Source organism: Nannobrachium achirus (genome assembly GCF_963921795.1).
Source record: "Nannobrachium achirus genome assembly, chromosome: 2".
Taxonomy (NCBI): domain Eukaryota; kingdom Metazoa; phylum Chordata; class Actinopteri; order Myctophiformes; family Myctophidae; genus Nannobrachium; species Nannobrachium achirus.
In genome coordinates, this window is record NC_137811.1 from 1,887,187 (window position 1) to 1,903,176 (window position 15,990).

The following is a 15,990-nucleotide window of genomic DNA, read 5'->3' on the forward strand; positions in this document are numbered from 1 at the left end:
CGTCTTTTTCTTTTCGTCACATGCACACACACACACACGCACACACACACACACTATTCAACGCTGTTCACCGAAGTCGAATATTCGCTTATTTTAATTTTGTTATTGTTTTCTCTTTAAACAATATATAGTTTATAAAGTTTGGCTAGATAGGAAGTCATAAGAATGAGTTGTCAATGTCCCCTGGTGGATGAATTTGTTAATGCTCTATACCAGGGCTTCTCAAACCTTTTTAGGCCGTGACCCCCAAAATGAACATATTTGTAACTGGGGGCCCCCACCCTGACAAGCACTTGGAATTGTATGTATTAAAGTGACTCGGTTCCACATATAAATATTGTGAAAATAGCAGATCTACATGCTCACAACGCATTGCCTCGCCCTCTTGCTTACTTAATATTTGACAGTTTGGCCAGTCCTGTCGAATATTCGACTATTCGAATACTTTGAGGTCCAATAATTTGAATATTAAAAATCACTATTCGTGAATGCCCTAACACACACACACACGCGCACGCACACGCACACCCACACCCACACCCACACACACACACACACACACACACACACACACACACACACAGACACACACACACACACACACACACACACACACACACACACACACACACACACACACACACACACACACACTGGTATGGACTACACGGAATGGGGCCTGATCAGGTGGTTAAGCACTGTGTGTCACCTTAAGGGCAAGTTTAGAGACCACGTTGTTTCTTCTGACTTTCCTCAGAAAACCAACCGCATTTGCGCATGTTTTTTTTTCTCTTTCTCACACACAAACACGCACACACGCACGTGCACACACATACACAAACACACACACACACACACACAGACGCCCTTCCTCTGAAACCAGACCGTATTCCGTGTTAGACTGAGGTGAGAGGATGCGAGAGTAGAAGGGCCTCACAGAAGACCACCAGGCACTTCACACACACACACACACGCACGCCTTTGTCCAAACATATGAACATATAAACATGTTTATAAACAATATATCAAATTATCGGCCTAAACCATCAAACAATAAATCCAGCCGCAGATAATGGGGTGCAGCTTTTGTGTCATCACTGAAGTGATAGGAATTGTTAATACTTCCAACCACAAGTAGACCGTGAGCTAGCAACGTAAATATGGGGTCATCGGTACCATCTGGGGGGATTAATTCTCATAGTGATTTTGGGAAGGTATACACCCCTAGTACTAGGGAAAATGTGATAGCCTTGCAGTGGAGGTAGCTTTTTGTGTGTTATCACTCCTTTTATAACCACATGCCAAAACACAGTTTTCAAAATCCGAATGGAACATTCTACTTCAAACTGATGGTTCTCTCTTAATATTGACCCTATCTCTTTGAAAAATGGTTGGGATAAAGCTCAGACTATATATTCTTCACTAATGTTGTTAACATTTGCATATCTATAATTGTTTTTTTATTACAGGCAGTGACAACATAGTGACTATAATTATGACATAATCCTCTGTGAACCATGGCTCCACATTATTTGGTCATCGGTACCATCTGGGGGGAACGATTCTCATAGTGATTTTTGGGAAGTTATACATCCCTAGTATTAGGAAAAATCACACCCGTGTGAACTGAGCGGTGGTCGTGGGGGGGGGGGGGAGGGGTGCCTGTGGGGGGGGGGAGGGAGGGGTGCCTGTGTGTGGGGGGGGGGGGTGGTGTGGGGGGGTGTGGGGGGGGGAGGGGTGCCTGTGGGGGGGGGGGGGGTGCCTGTGTGTGTGGGGTGGGGGTGTGTGTGTGTGTGTGTGTGTGTGTGTGTGTGTGTGTGTGTGTGTGTGTGTGTATTGCAGTTGATGCTCAGGGCAGGCTAGACTCAACAGCACCTCTCTGGTCACCCAGGGTACTGAGGCTACATACACCAGAGGCTACAGACAGACAGACAGACAGACAGACACACAGACACGGATACACACACGGCCACGCTATGGAGACGGTGTGACCACCGCTCAAAAATTGATAGCCTTGCATCTGTGGTAGCTTTTCTGTGTGTTATCACTCCATTTATAATAACATGCAAAAAAAACTTTTCAAAATCCGAATGGAACATTCTACTTCAAACTGATGGTTGGTTCTCTCTTATTGTTCATCCATCTCTTTGAAAAATGGTTGGGATAAAGTTCAGACTATATATATTGTCCAGTAAGGTGGTTAAAATTAGCATATCTAGAATTGTTCTTTATTACAGGCAGTGACATTGACAATGACTAATTATGACATAATACGCCAGGGCCCCAAATTTGGGGTCATCAGTACCATCTGGGAGGGAATGATTCTCATATTGACTTTTGGGAAGCTATACATCCCTAGGACTAGGACATATGTGAGAGCCTTGCATCTGGGGTAGCTTTCTGTGTGTTTTCACTTCATCTATAATCACATGCCAAAACACAGTTTTCAAAATCCAAATTAAGCATTCTACTTCAAACCGATGATTCTCCCTTAGTATTGATGCTCTGTCTATGAAAAATGGCAAGGATAAAGCTCAGACTATATGTTTTTCATAAAAGTTGTTAAAAGTAGCATCTCTAGAAATGGTATCTATTACAGGCAGTGACAACATACTGTACTGTAGTGTAGTGACTACATTACATAGATGTACTTTTGTTTTCATGAAAGATGTCACACAAAGAGTTCCTTAAACCATGTTTACATACATATATTCTAAGGAAATGTATTGTGAAATTCATTAAACAAAATATAGTGCAAGTGTGTAAGAAAATATCCAAAATGCCCACTATTTGATCCACTTGTCCTAGTATAGAAAACCTGGGTACTCTAATTTCTTGGTTTTCATATGTGTAGAATCCATACCTCACACGTTAAAGGTCAGGTCAAGGTAACATTTGACCTCTGGGAGAACAACAAATAGAAACAACTTGATGAATATTCATCTTTCACTTGTCATTGGCATGACACAGAACTGGCATTAATAAGGGTAATAATAATATTAATAATAATAATAGTAACATTATATAATAACATGGCAATATGTATCTTTTGCAACTACATCTGTATTCTCCAACTCATAATCAGGATCAGAAAGTCCACCCACCACATCCTCCTGGCCTTCAACCTCCTGACTGGCACACAGTAAGGATGTAAGGATGAGGTTCCAGAGGTGGCTGCAGGGTCATAGGAATTTAGGAAGTCTTGGTGATGTCTGCCTCATCATGACTAAATGCAGTAGCCTATCTATCACCAGCACTGAAGGTGTCCACCATGCTCAACAGCTTCTGCTCTGTTCTTGCTCTTCAGGATGACATCTTATGTGGTTAAAGGATATTACCATGCACATTGTTGGGGACATTTACCAATAATGGGATTGAAGAGATGAGGGCAGTGATCTTTCTGTGTGTGGATACACCCCGATATTTTACAACCAAGACACACCAGTGCTTAGACTCCCTACTGCTGTTACTGCACATTTTGGGTAGGCGTCAGTCAACTCACCCACATGCGTCATGACAGCATCATTCCTGCTCTTTATGGCAGTCTGCTCCCCAGACTGGTGAGCAGAGACAGTGATCCAGAATCCATTATGGTGCTGACAGACAAGTTCTAGCTTAGCCTCTATGGCATGGAGACCATGCATCTCAGCAGGCACTGGATGAGATATCAAGCTTATTGCACATGGCCAGCACGGAAGAAGCACTTCATCATGTGTCATGAGAGAAAAGGTGACAACCTATTGACAAGGTGTCTCCCTGCATGTTCAAACTGGTGAATGGGAAGTATACAGTAGGAAGAATTAAGTTGTCTACCCAAAGTCAGCCAGTCGGATGCACAGTGTCCAAGTAGACTGCTGCTGTATCTGTTCAAATGTCTTTGGTCTAGTTGATACAAACCACTTCAGAGTGCAGCTGATACACTCAAGACTATTACCACTGAACTTGCCTGTCAGCCCTCCATATGCAAACACATGCATTTCCAGCACTGAACTTTGCAACAGTATTGCAATGCAGCTGAGGAATGACTGTATAACATGTCAATTGTGAGGTGAACACTCTACATGTCAACCAGTGACCATAGCTGCTGCCTGCTTGGACACCTGGATAAGGAGTGATAAGATGTGAGAGACCTTAACCTGACCTTTAGCACATAGGCCTAAGACTGAATGGCAATTGAATATATAACTGTAATCTACACCTATGCCCCCCAGGTACCCATATGAATCACCATACGTTCACAGATTCCCTCACACAACTGAAATACAATTTGTTATTTTTAACAAAATGATGTACAATCATTGGATCATTGCAATACAATGGATTTGGCAATAAATAATTAACTGATGGTAATTTCACTGATTCAGCCACATTCATTGAACCCTAAAACCTTGGGTCAGATAACCAATACCACCTTTCTATAGGTTGAACAGTATCATAACACTATTTAAGCTCCAGGCAGCCATCTTGGACGCCATCTTGAAAATGATGGCTTTATAAGACATATAAATTCCTACATCTTTAGTGTGTTCTTAAGCATGCCTAGAGGTAACATAACTAGTTGAAAAACCTTTTATATAGGGGGGTTAAGTAGTATGTTTTCATAAATTGACCCAAGTAATTTTCGCCTAGTGTTATAAAATAAAATGCATGATAGCACCCATAAAGCTACCTCTGGTGCAAGGCTATCACATATTTTCTAACTCTAGACATGTATACCATGACAAAAATCACTATGAGCATTAATCCCCTCAGTTGGTACCGACCAACCCCAGTGGCTTACGGTCTAAAGAGGGCAACAATAAAAAGCCTTTAAATTTGCCTCTTAGCTATTATTCTTTTTGAATGAATAGATCCTAGCCATACGTTTCCAGGGTCCAATGAGCCCTTGTGTGAATTATGGTCATACCAGCTCAGTGGCTTTGTGGTTAGAGTGTCCGCCCTGAGACTGGAAGGTCGGGGGTTCGATTCCCCGGCCGGGTCATACAAAAGACTGTAAAAATGGGACCCAATGCCTCCCTGCTTGGCACTCAGCATCAAGGGTTGGATTGAGGGGACTGATCACCATTACTGATTCCCGAGTGCGGCACAGCTGCAGCTCACTGCTCCAAGAGATGGGTCAAAGGCGGAGAACAAATTTCAAATCACAGCAATGTGTCTGACTAATACATTTATCATTATTATTGCGACCGTAGGTCGCATTTACTATCAAACCCTGCACAAAGTGTCAGTCCGTCAGTCTGTCTGTCAGTCTGTCTGTCACACCTCACACGTCACACTCTTGCCCTGCTCATATCTCCGCAACAGTTGCCCCGATCCATGCCAAATTTTGCACACACGTTCCTTACCTGCCAAACTACAACCTCCAAGGACCCCCGGAGCTCCAGGGACCCCCAGGTCCCTGGGGGACCCCCAGATGTAAAAAATGACCAAATGTGCTAAACTGACCAATTGACCACCCCAACGGGGCTGCTCACGGGGAATTCCCGGGGACCACCCACTCCTGGTGCTCCAGAATGGATGCAAAAGTGGTGGCGCCCCCAGTGGAGGACCCCCTACACTGCAGCTCACATAAAATGCCGTAACTCCGGCTAGGAGCGACCGGGACAGCCGGGGCCGGTACCTATTCGTCCGCCTTGCCGGCGCGGAGACCCCACCCCTCATTTCTCACATGGCCCTCTTCTAGCGCCACCATGAGGCCGATTCTTGCAAAACACATTTTTGGACACTGCTCCTACAATTTTTGCCCTAAAATCACGCAAATCGGTACACAGTATGTCTACACTCATCCCATCAACATGAATCTCTCCCATATAGCACCACCTCCAGGCCGATTTTTAAAAACACATTTTTGGACACTACTCCTACAGATTTTGCCCTAAAATCACGAAAATCACTACACAGTATGTCTACACTCATGTCATCAACATGGATCAGGAAGATTTTGGCAAAACACATTTTTGCCCTATTTGTGGAGATAAGTGACCTACGGTCGCTTATCTCCCGATTAGGGAGTCTTACTGGTTATTATTATCCCTTCATGTTGTCAGTCATTCAAGGCATTTGAGTGATCCGTGGCAGTCAATACAAATGACTGACACACAAGCAGAAAGGCTCACAATAGTCTGCCTATACAACATCTCCCCAATGGTGGAAAAAGTACTAACATTTTAAAAGTACAGAATTAGTTTTGAAATAATTGTGTGGTCTGAAAGTACATTTGCCTCTGAGATGTAGTGGAGTAGAAGTAAAAGTATATTGAAAATCAGAAATACTCCAGTAAAGTAAAAATACCTCAGAATTGTACTTAAAGGCAGCCCCGAAATTATAATAGTATGATACAGTAGGTCACGTGGTCTATTTGAAAACACTTTGAATCAAAATTTCCCATAGCCCACAGCGTAGCCCCCTCCACTGCCCGCCTACCAATTCCAGTCGGGGAGCTTATTGAATCCATAGGAGGAGACGTGCGCGGGGAGGAGGAGGAGAAAGAAGACAGACAGCCTCTTTACTAGTCTGGAGAAATGCAGATAAACACGGCGACGGCGTTTCCATTTCATATCTTCTTCAAATCACTTACTTAGCCCAACATCATTCCTTATACTGAAACTATTAACGTTATGGAGAACGCATTCTAACGTGATTAACCAGAGCTCTCAGCAATTAATTTGATTGCCACAATGACATCAAAAACATTTTAACTTGTTTTTAATTTGATTTCTTAAGGTGACAGTACCCCTTTTGGTGACATATCCCCTTTAAGTAGGCACGAAAAAAACAAGGAAAATCTTTGGCAATTTTGGCTAAAACTTTTGATGACGTCACTGCACGTCCAGACTGTACCATAGAGTTCCTAGTAAGACACCTCAGGGTGACTTGCGACCTCGTCCTAAAGGGCGAGGTCGCGCCAATTCTTGGCCATCTGGCCAACCACAGCGTTTCTCTGACGATTCTAGTGGCTGTCATTCTGGGGTGAGTTTGTTCATGTTTTTGTGAGGGTATCAACCCTAGGATACACGGGGAGAACATGCAAACTCCACACAGAAAGGCCCTATCGCCAACCCCACCTAGGGTGTGGGGGGCGCTGATGACGCGGAGGGAGGAACACGCCGCCCATATATGTCCTTAATATTGATAACATAATATCCTTAATAATGTCCTTAATATTGACAATATAGGAATCTCCATATATGGGCATAAAACGTATGTAAGTAATGCCAAGCAGGACCTTGGTTAGATGCCTGTGGATCTCCATATATGGGCATAAGGGGGTACCCTAACTAATAGGGGTGTAACGATACATTTTAATAGCGATTCGATACATATCACGATACATGGTTGACGATACGATACATGAACGATATTGGTTCATTCATGGCGACACGATACGATTCGATTCAATGATTTAAAATCGATATAGTAACTATTTATCAAAGAAATTAAATCTGTGTGAAAGGTGTGGATAGTGCAGGATTTTAAGGGAAACATGTATTATTGTGGATATAAATAAGTAAACACAGTGATTATCTGCCAAATACATGGTCATTGTATGTTGACAAACCTGCACCTTGACATGAACCCAGAGATTACACACATTTATCGATAGACCAGTGTAGCTATATGGAAAGGAAAAGTAATTAAACCCCTCCTTTTTATTTTTTCTTCTTAAAAATGCTAAATACAATGCACAAGTAGGTAGTATCGATACAATCGATTCTTTGCACTGCCGATTCGATACGATACAAAATAAAACGATACGATTCGATTTTAGCTGTTTTCATTTCGATATACTTCGGTTTTTTGTTGAAAACGATATTTCGATACAGTTACTATATTGTTACACCCCTACTAACTAACATTCTCATTTTCGGCCTGGGATTTATGACATTAGAATTCTCCATGTATGGGCATAAAAGTTTGTTTTTTCTTTTTCTGGGAATGACCATATATGGACTTTTTATTTTATTTTATCCTTTATTAATAATAATATGTATCCATATACATACAATATATGTTATGCCCATACATGGAGATGGGCATAAAAAAACGTTAATTAGTAATGCCAAGCAGGACCTTGGTTAGATGCCTGTGGATCTCCATATATGGGCATAAGGGGGTACCCTAACTAACATTCTCATTTTCGGCCTGGGATTTATGACATTAGAATTCTCCATGTATGGGCATAAAAGTTTGTTTTTTCTTTTTCTGGTAATGACCATATATGGACTTTTTATTTTATTTTATCCTTTATTAATAATAATATGTATCCATGTACATACAATATATGTTATGCCCATACATGGAGATGGGCATAAAAAAAAAAAACGTTAATTAGTAATGCCAAGCAGGGCCTTGGTGAGTTAGGGCCTTGGTTTGATGCCTGTGGATCTCCATATATGGGCCATATAGGGTACCCTAACATTCTCATTTTCGACCTGGAATTTATGACATCAGAAATGTATGGACATAAACGTTTTTTTTGTTTGTTTTTTCTGGGAATGGACTTTTATACCCTGAGAAATCTCGTAGCTTGTCTGACTGTCAGTACAGGAAGTGATGTCACGTGACATCCTTTTTATGCCCATATATGAGTCATTCTGTACCTCATCACTGTGACTCACTGACATCACACTGACTTCACTTCCTGTACAGCCAGACATACAGACAGACAATTACAGGACAAACAGTGGGGGGTAATTTAGTTTGGCAAGCTAGAAAACTTAGGTCCAGTCGCAAATAGGCTCACAGCAGCCATATTGCAAATAAATTGGGCCTCTTCCTTCTTTCACAGGTGTTATCAATGATACCAATGAACGCTCGGTTCCATTGTGGTCAAATCTGCGTGCACATTGTGCACGGACGCTCAAAGACGAAGTCCTTTCTTTCACGTGGAGAAGAAAAAATACAACCGCGATGATCCGCGTGTAAGCTATGGTTGGTTGATAGGAAACAGGTTGTTTTGACCAACCGCGAGATATGGGAAAAGAAGCAGAGATATATCCAAGTTTCTGCAGCCAGGATGAATACAATTCAATGGGCGGCGGAAGTCCGCGGATGTTGTATTCCGCGAGGCATCAAGGGAAACTGAGTTTTTTCACTCACTCCCAGTCGATAGTTGACACATCTGTGAACGTGATAACGGGGCCGTGGCACTCCACAGGGGGAAATCGTTATCACGTTCACAGAGGAAGGAATCCCATGTGTTAACCTCAGTAGAACAATGCCTAAAACTAACCTTATTCCTAACCTCTGTAAAACCATAGCTAGAATCACGCTCAGCTCCTGGCCACCCCGAGGAGGTTGACGGGGTCCCCCTCGGTGGCAGCGGGAGTGTCCCCAGCGCTCAGGGCCTGCCGGAGCCTCTCCCAGAAGACGGCGCGGCGCTGCGGCGGCCCGGCGCGGCGGGGCCAGCTCAGGTAGGTTCGCTGCTTCAGCAGCCTCCTCACGCTGTAGTACGGAGACAGCTGGCGGGCCGGGATCTCCTCCACGAACACCAGGATCAACACGTCCTTCTGCTCGTCCAACAGACGGAAGCTGGGGGGAAAAAATAGAAGGGGAGAGGGAATGCCAGTGACGCGCGATTATTTTTTTTTCTTCTGTTGACTCATATTACCCTCCTAATACGTGAGCAGGCTGTTTTTTTTTTCAATAACTTTTTTCATTTATTTTTAATAATGTATTTTATTATTTTTCCCAACAAATTATTAAAAATAAATGAAAAAATCAAACCTCGGTTCGAAGTGAAGCGGTGGACAGATAAAACCTCTATTCTGAATGTATTTGGGGGCCGGTATGACAGTTGGTATAATAGTTGGTATGACAGTTGGTATAATAGTTGGTATGACAGTTGCTGTACTTCATTCGACTGATTTGATTCCTTTCGCAGAAGGAAGATGGCCCGTTGACGTGGCTATAGCTGGCTGTAGCTTTTTGGCTTACTACATTTTTTTAACTCTTTTGTGGCCTACTACATTTACCCGACAGCTTTGATGGCTGAACGCTGACTTTGGCCTCTAATTCCCAGGTCTTCAAAGAGCTTGGTTGTAGATCTTGACACAAACCCTCTGCATCTCCACTGGGCGGATATGGTGTTCATATTGGTAGATGATATCCCTCTTTCTCTCCAGTTTCTTTTCCACTGTCCTTACATGTTGCTCAAGAGACAGAGTCAGATCAGTATTGATAGTTTCCCAGAGCTTTTTATCCACGGCACTATCTATGCAATCTATGCTCTGCTAGTCTCCTTTCAACTGCAGGTCTAGGAGGTTGGGTCGGTTCTGCCTCTGTTGTTATCAGCTGTGTTTGCTTCCTCCACAACAGTGGTATTGATGTACTGCAAGCTATAGTTTGCATCCAGTTGCTGTGCTTCAACTGCAGGTCTAGGAGGTTGGGTCGGTTCTGCCTTTTGCGGCTATGTACAAGACAGATAAACCCTGAAGGCCAAATTATCATGTGAAGCTTGACCAATCCTCAAGGAATCCATTCATCTGACCGGGAGGAACACCACACACATATTCTAGATGTACAGGACATATAAATCATCATTTTTTATTAAATATTTTAATTAATATTAATTGTATTTATTTTCAATTTCTTATTTTAATGTATTTTTTTTAAACCCATTATACCAACCGGCTCTCCAGACAATATCCTTTAATTTAAACACCTTTTGCTTTCATTTTTAATTAAACATCTTTTTATTTAAACACTTTATATTTATTCATGTATTTATTTAATTACAAATTCTTATTTTAATGTATGTGTTTTAATCTATATATTTTTTAAGCCTATTATACCAACTGTCATACCAGCTCTCCAAATACATTCAGAATAGAGGTTTTATCTGTCCACCGGTTCGGTTCGAAGTGAAGCTTCGGTTCTGGTCTGATATTTTACACGTACAGGACAGGAAAGACCTGTTCATTCTGGCCTGGAGTGACCATATATGGACATAAAGTAATATACATTGTGTTTTTGAAGAACCCTATTCATTCTAGACTGAGGTCATATGGTAATTAAACGGACATTCTGTTTTTGAAAAAGCCTGTTCATTCTGGACTGAAATGACCATATATGGGAGGGGTCTGACCAGGATGGAAACCGCACACATATTCTAGATGTACAGGACATATAAAGCCTATTCATTCTGAACTGAAATGACCATTGGACATGGGACACACATTTTGCTTTTTGAAAAAGCCTATTCATTCTGGACTGATATTTTACACGTACGGGACAGGAAAAACCTGTTCATTCTGGCCTATAGTGACCATATATGGACATAAGGTAACGGACATTGTGTTTTTGAAAAACCCTGTTCATTCTGGACTGTGATCACCATATATGGTAATTAAACGGACATTCTGTTTTTGAAAAAACCTGTTCATTCTGGACTGGATTGACCATATATGGGCGTGATACACACAAAGCCATTCATTGGAAGCGGTTTCCACCGCTTCAAAAAAGTATGTATGGGGAGAGGCCCTGGGCCTGGAGGGCCTGATAACATTTACATAAAATATCTAAATATTGCATCAAGCATAATAAAATCTGTTCAGGGTGTTCATAAAAGTCTGATTAGACGATAAAATGAACAAAAGTTATTTTTTTAAAGTGAAATATGCCTTTGACATGCATTTGTCTGTGGACCCCCATCTGAAAATGTTTTGTGCCAGAGACAATGGGAGAAGAGAAGATGTGTAAAAAAAAAAACATGTTATCATGCCAGGCTAGCTTATTGTTTCCACCAGCCGAAGGCATGGGGAGAGTATGTTTTCGCCCCTGTCTGTCCGTCCGTCCGTCCGTCCGTCCGTCCGTCCGTGCGTCTGTCCGTCTGTTACCAGCTAATCTTCGGCGCCGTTGGCCCGGTCGCTGCCAAACTGTGCACACACACTCCCTGGATACCAATTCAGAACTTCTGCCCCAAGGTTTTCACATGGGCCTGTTCTAGTTCCTCCAGGAGGCCGATTTTTACAAAACTTTGGCCAGTACTCCTACAGATTTTATCCAAAAATCACACAAACCGGTAGACTGTATCTCTACAGTCATGTGATTGAAATGGATCTGTCTGATTTTCCATATTCCTTCCAGATTGGCTAAAACTGGCTTCCAAAGTTTGCAGGATTGGTCCGTTTTGAATAAAATGGCTGAAATCATGAACGCAGTGTGCGATTTTGGTTGTTGTTGTTTGATTGTGCATGCGCATTCCAAATAGGCAGAGGAATAAATGCCACTTAAAAAAAATTCAAATCAGCCTCATGGTGGAGCTATAACAGGCCGATTTATGTGTTTTTACCTATAACTCACTGATCAGTGTGCAACTTTGTATGTGCACTCCCTAGAGGCCAAGGAAAACCCTTTGCCCTGCATTTTTCATATCTGCCTTTTATAGCGCCACCAGGAGGCCGACTTATGTAAAACACATTTTTTACTTTTATTCATTGGGATTTTATCCAAAAATCATGCAAATCAGTACACAGTATCTCTATAGTCATGTGACCAAGACAGATCTGTCTGATATTTCATAGTCCATCCTAATTGGCTAACATTGGCTTCCAAAGTTTGCAGGATTGGTCCATTTTGAACAAAATGGCTTAAATCATGAACACAGCTTGTGATTACAGAGAAATTCTGCACGCACATTCCCACTAGGTCAAGGAACACATTCCACTCTTTTCACATTGGCCTGTTATAGCGCCACCAGCAGGTCGACTTTTGCTAAACAAATTTTTGGAACAAAATGCCTCAAATCATGCATGCAGCGCCACATTGCAATTAAAGGCCAAAGAAGACATGGCACCCTTTTCACATTTAGCGCCACAAAGACTTACCGGTACCTGACCTGATCTCGGAAGAGCACTGCTTCTAGTTGGAGATTGTTTCCTAAAGCCCCTTTTCGACTGCAGCTTTAGCACCACACCACACTACACCACACCACACCGTACCGCACCACATACAAATATCTACATTTTCCATTACACAAAAGCAACCCTATTGGTAAGAAACAAATTGACCCTTTTAACTGTGATTATAATACAATATAAATTTGTATTGCAACTATCCTAAATTATAATACACTATAATGGATTATAATACACTATAAAGTATTAATGTATTACTATGATAATTATAATACACTATAATATATTATAATAGTGGTTATAACATAATATAATCTATTGTCATGTATTACAACTATATCCTGGTGGTCTAAATGAAAAGTCAGTGAGTGATCAGTCATTATGAAGTGTTTGGCCCTGGTTGGCCTAGCTCAGACCTACTCTAGATTGGATACTTTTTAGTACCACGTTTAGTACCACTTTCACACCACTCTACCAAGGTCCTTGTAGTGGAAAACCTGGCACAACTGGGCGGTGTGGTGTGGAGTGGTGTGGTGTTGGCAGGGGCGTCACACCATATTCTGGGCCCTGGGTACAAGGATTCACTGCGGGCCCCCCGTGAATGTTAACTATTGAAAAATAGCAGATATACAAGCTCACAGCGCGGCACCGAGTGCCGCGCTGCGAGCTTGTAGATCTGCTATTTTTGAAAAATCGTGAAAATGTGTGCCAAGAAACCTATATGTTTCCATGTCAGTGATGCTCAAACTTTTTCATGTGAAGGACCCCCCCATCTCAAAATATTTAGTTCCAGGGACCCCCCAGAAGCAAAATTTGAGTTACAAACGTTCACTTAAAAAATACATATATTCAAAGATTTGCACACATCTTCACGACTTTTCAAAAATAGCAGATCTACTAGCTCGCAGCGCGGCACTGTGAGCTTGTATATCAGCTATTTTTCAATAGCTTAAGTTACTAGGGCCCCTCCATCTTGGGCCCTGGTAACTCAGTCCCACTTTCCTACCCCTTGTGACGCCCCTGGATGTTGGGCCTGTGGAAAAGGGGCTTAAATGTCAACCAGTGGTTCAAGCTCGTTACCTGGCCATCTGCACCTCTCTGGAGCACCATTCACTCTCCAGGTAGCGGCGGCTGATCACACAGATGGTCTTCCTGCTCCCATAGATGGCATCTGTGATGTTCTCTATGATGGGTTTGCCTTGGGAGCAAGAACAGCATCGGTTAAAAAGAAATGGCATCAACAGTCGTGGGTTTCGATTAGCCGAAAAAGGCGACCGCAGTTTTCCCCGTGAACCTGAGCGCAGCGTTGGGGGCGCGGGAGTGTGGGGAACACACACCACTGACTATTGCCGATGATGGAGAGGTTATAAAGCGTATTGACTTTGAGAGGCACTCTTGCCAATTTTGTAAGAGACTCGTCGCCAATTGCAAGATATTTAAAAGTTATTTGGGGCCATGATGATAACCTCTTCTTCCCACTACTACTAAGACTAATGATTTATATTATCTGTGTTATTGTTTACAAGCAAAATGATTCACGTGTGGCAAGATCGCAGTTCCAGATCGCAGTTCCAGTAGTTTTAGGCTACTAGTAGGCTAGTGTAGGCTTAGAAGCCTTTTCAGAAGTTAATTTAATGTTAAGTTAATTTAATGTTTTCCATTTAATGATTGCCTTTATCCTCATCTAATCTTGCGCTAATGCACGCAACTGTTTTCACCAGGTTTCTACCGAATCAGTCAAATGGATGAATTCATATTTAACAAATAGGAAGCAAAGTGTCCGTGTTGGTAAATCTCAGTCAACATATCTTAACTGTAACATTGGAGTTCCTCAGGGATCGATACTTGGCCCTCTCTTGTTTAGTTTGTATATTAATGATCTGCCTTCCGTCTGTCCAACTGTCCACATACAAATGTATGCCGATGACACAGTTCTTTATGCACAAGCTGAAAACAAACAACTAGCTGCAGATAAACTGAATGCAGCAATGGTCCACGTATCTGACTGGCTGAGGAACTCTTGTTTACATTTAAACACAAGTAAAACTGTTTGCATGTTTTTGTCACGCAACTCCACAGAACCTGATCCTGACATTGTTGTCAGAGGAAACCGCATTCAGGTAGTTACAGAATTTAAATATCTTGGAATCATACTAGACTCACATTTAACATTCATAAAACATGTCAAAAAGGTAACCAATACAATAAAATTCAACTTAAATAATTTCAGGCACATAAGACCATATCTCACAACAGATGCAGCTAAACTCTTCATGCACGCAATGATTTTTTCACACATAACATACTGCTTCACAACCTGGTCTCAGACCAATATAACAACCATGAAAACCTATTGAATCACTCTACAAACAGACGTTAAAAACACTCGATCAAAAGCCCAACCGTTACCACCATTGCCATATAGTACAAAAATATAATTTATTTAACTTTGAAAGCTTTGGGCATTTTATGGATTCCTGTCTTGTGTTCAAGGTTCTCAATGGGCTTGCACCTCCACCACTGAAACAGTTCATAAAACATTGTGAAAGTGGTGGCAGAACAACAAGGGCTACTACCAGGGGGGACTGTGATGTACCATCCAGGCAGAGCGTGTTTGGTAACACAGTTCTCTCTGTTAGAGCCTCCAATCTATGGAACAGTCTCCCGACTGAAGTAAGACAGTCGTCCAACTATCTGACCTTCAAGTTTAACCTTAAGAGGTGGCTTAAAGCCATACTGTGTAAGTTGCCCAACTAGTGGTCATTAGCCCTATAGCAAACCGCGGTCGCGTCCGAGTCTTTCGTCCGTTTTTCGTACCTTCAGACCCCCGCGTCTGCCTCCACCTCGCTGAGATCTATCTTTTAAGGGGTCCCTTGTTCCTGTGCGTTCAGTAATTCCAGAGATACGGACTCCTTCACCCTGCCTGGTAGGCGAAATTACCTAGAGAAGGGATGGTACAAACGGGCGACAACAAATATGGCTGCCATAGCGACCCCACTTCAAGATGCGCTGTGATTGGCCGGCAGTTGTATAACCCTCGCTGTGATTGGCCGGTAGTGTGATGACGCAATTTTCGCGCGAGATCCGGTCCACGGCAAGGATCTCAGTTTACATATAGAGAAGGCTTTACAGG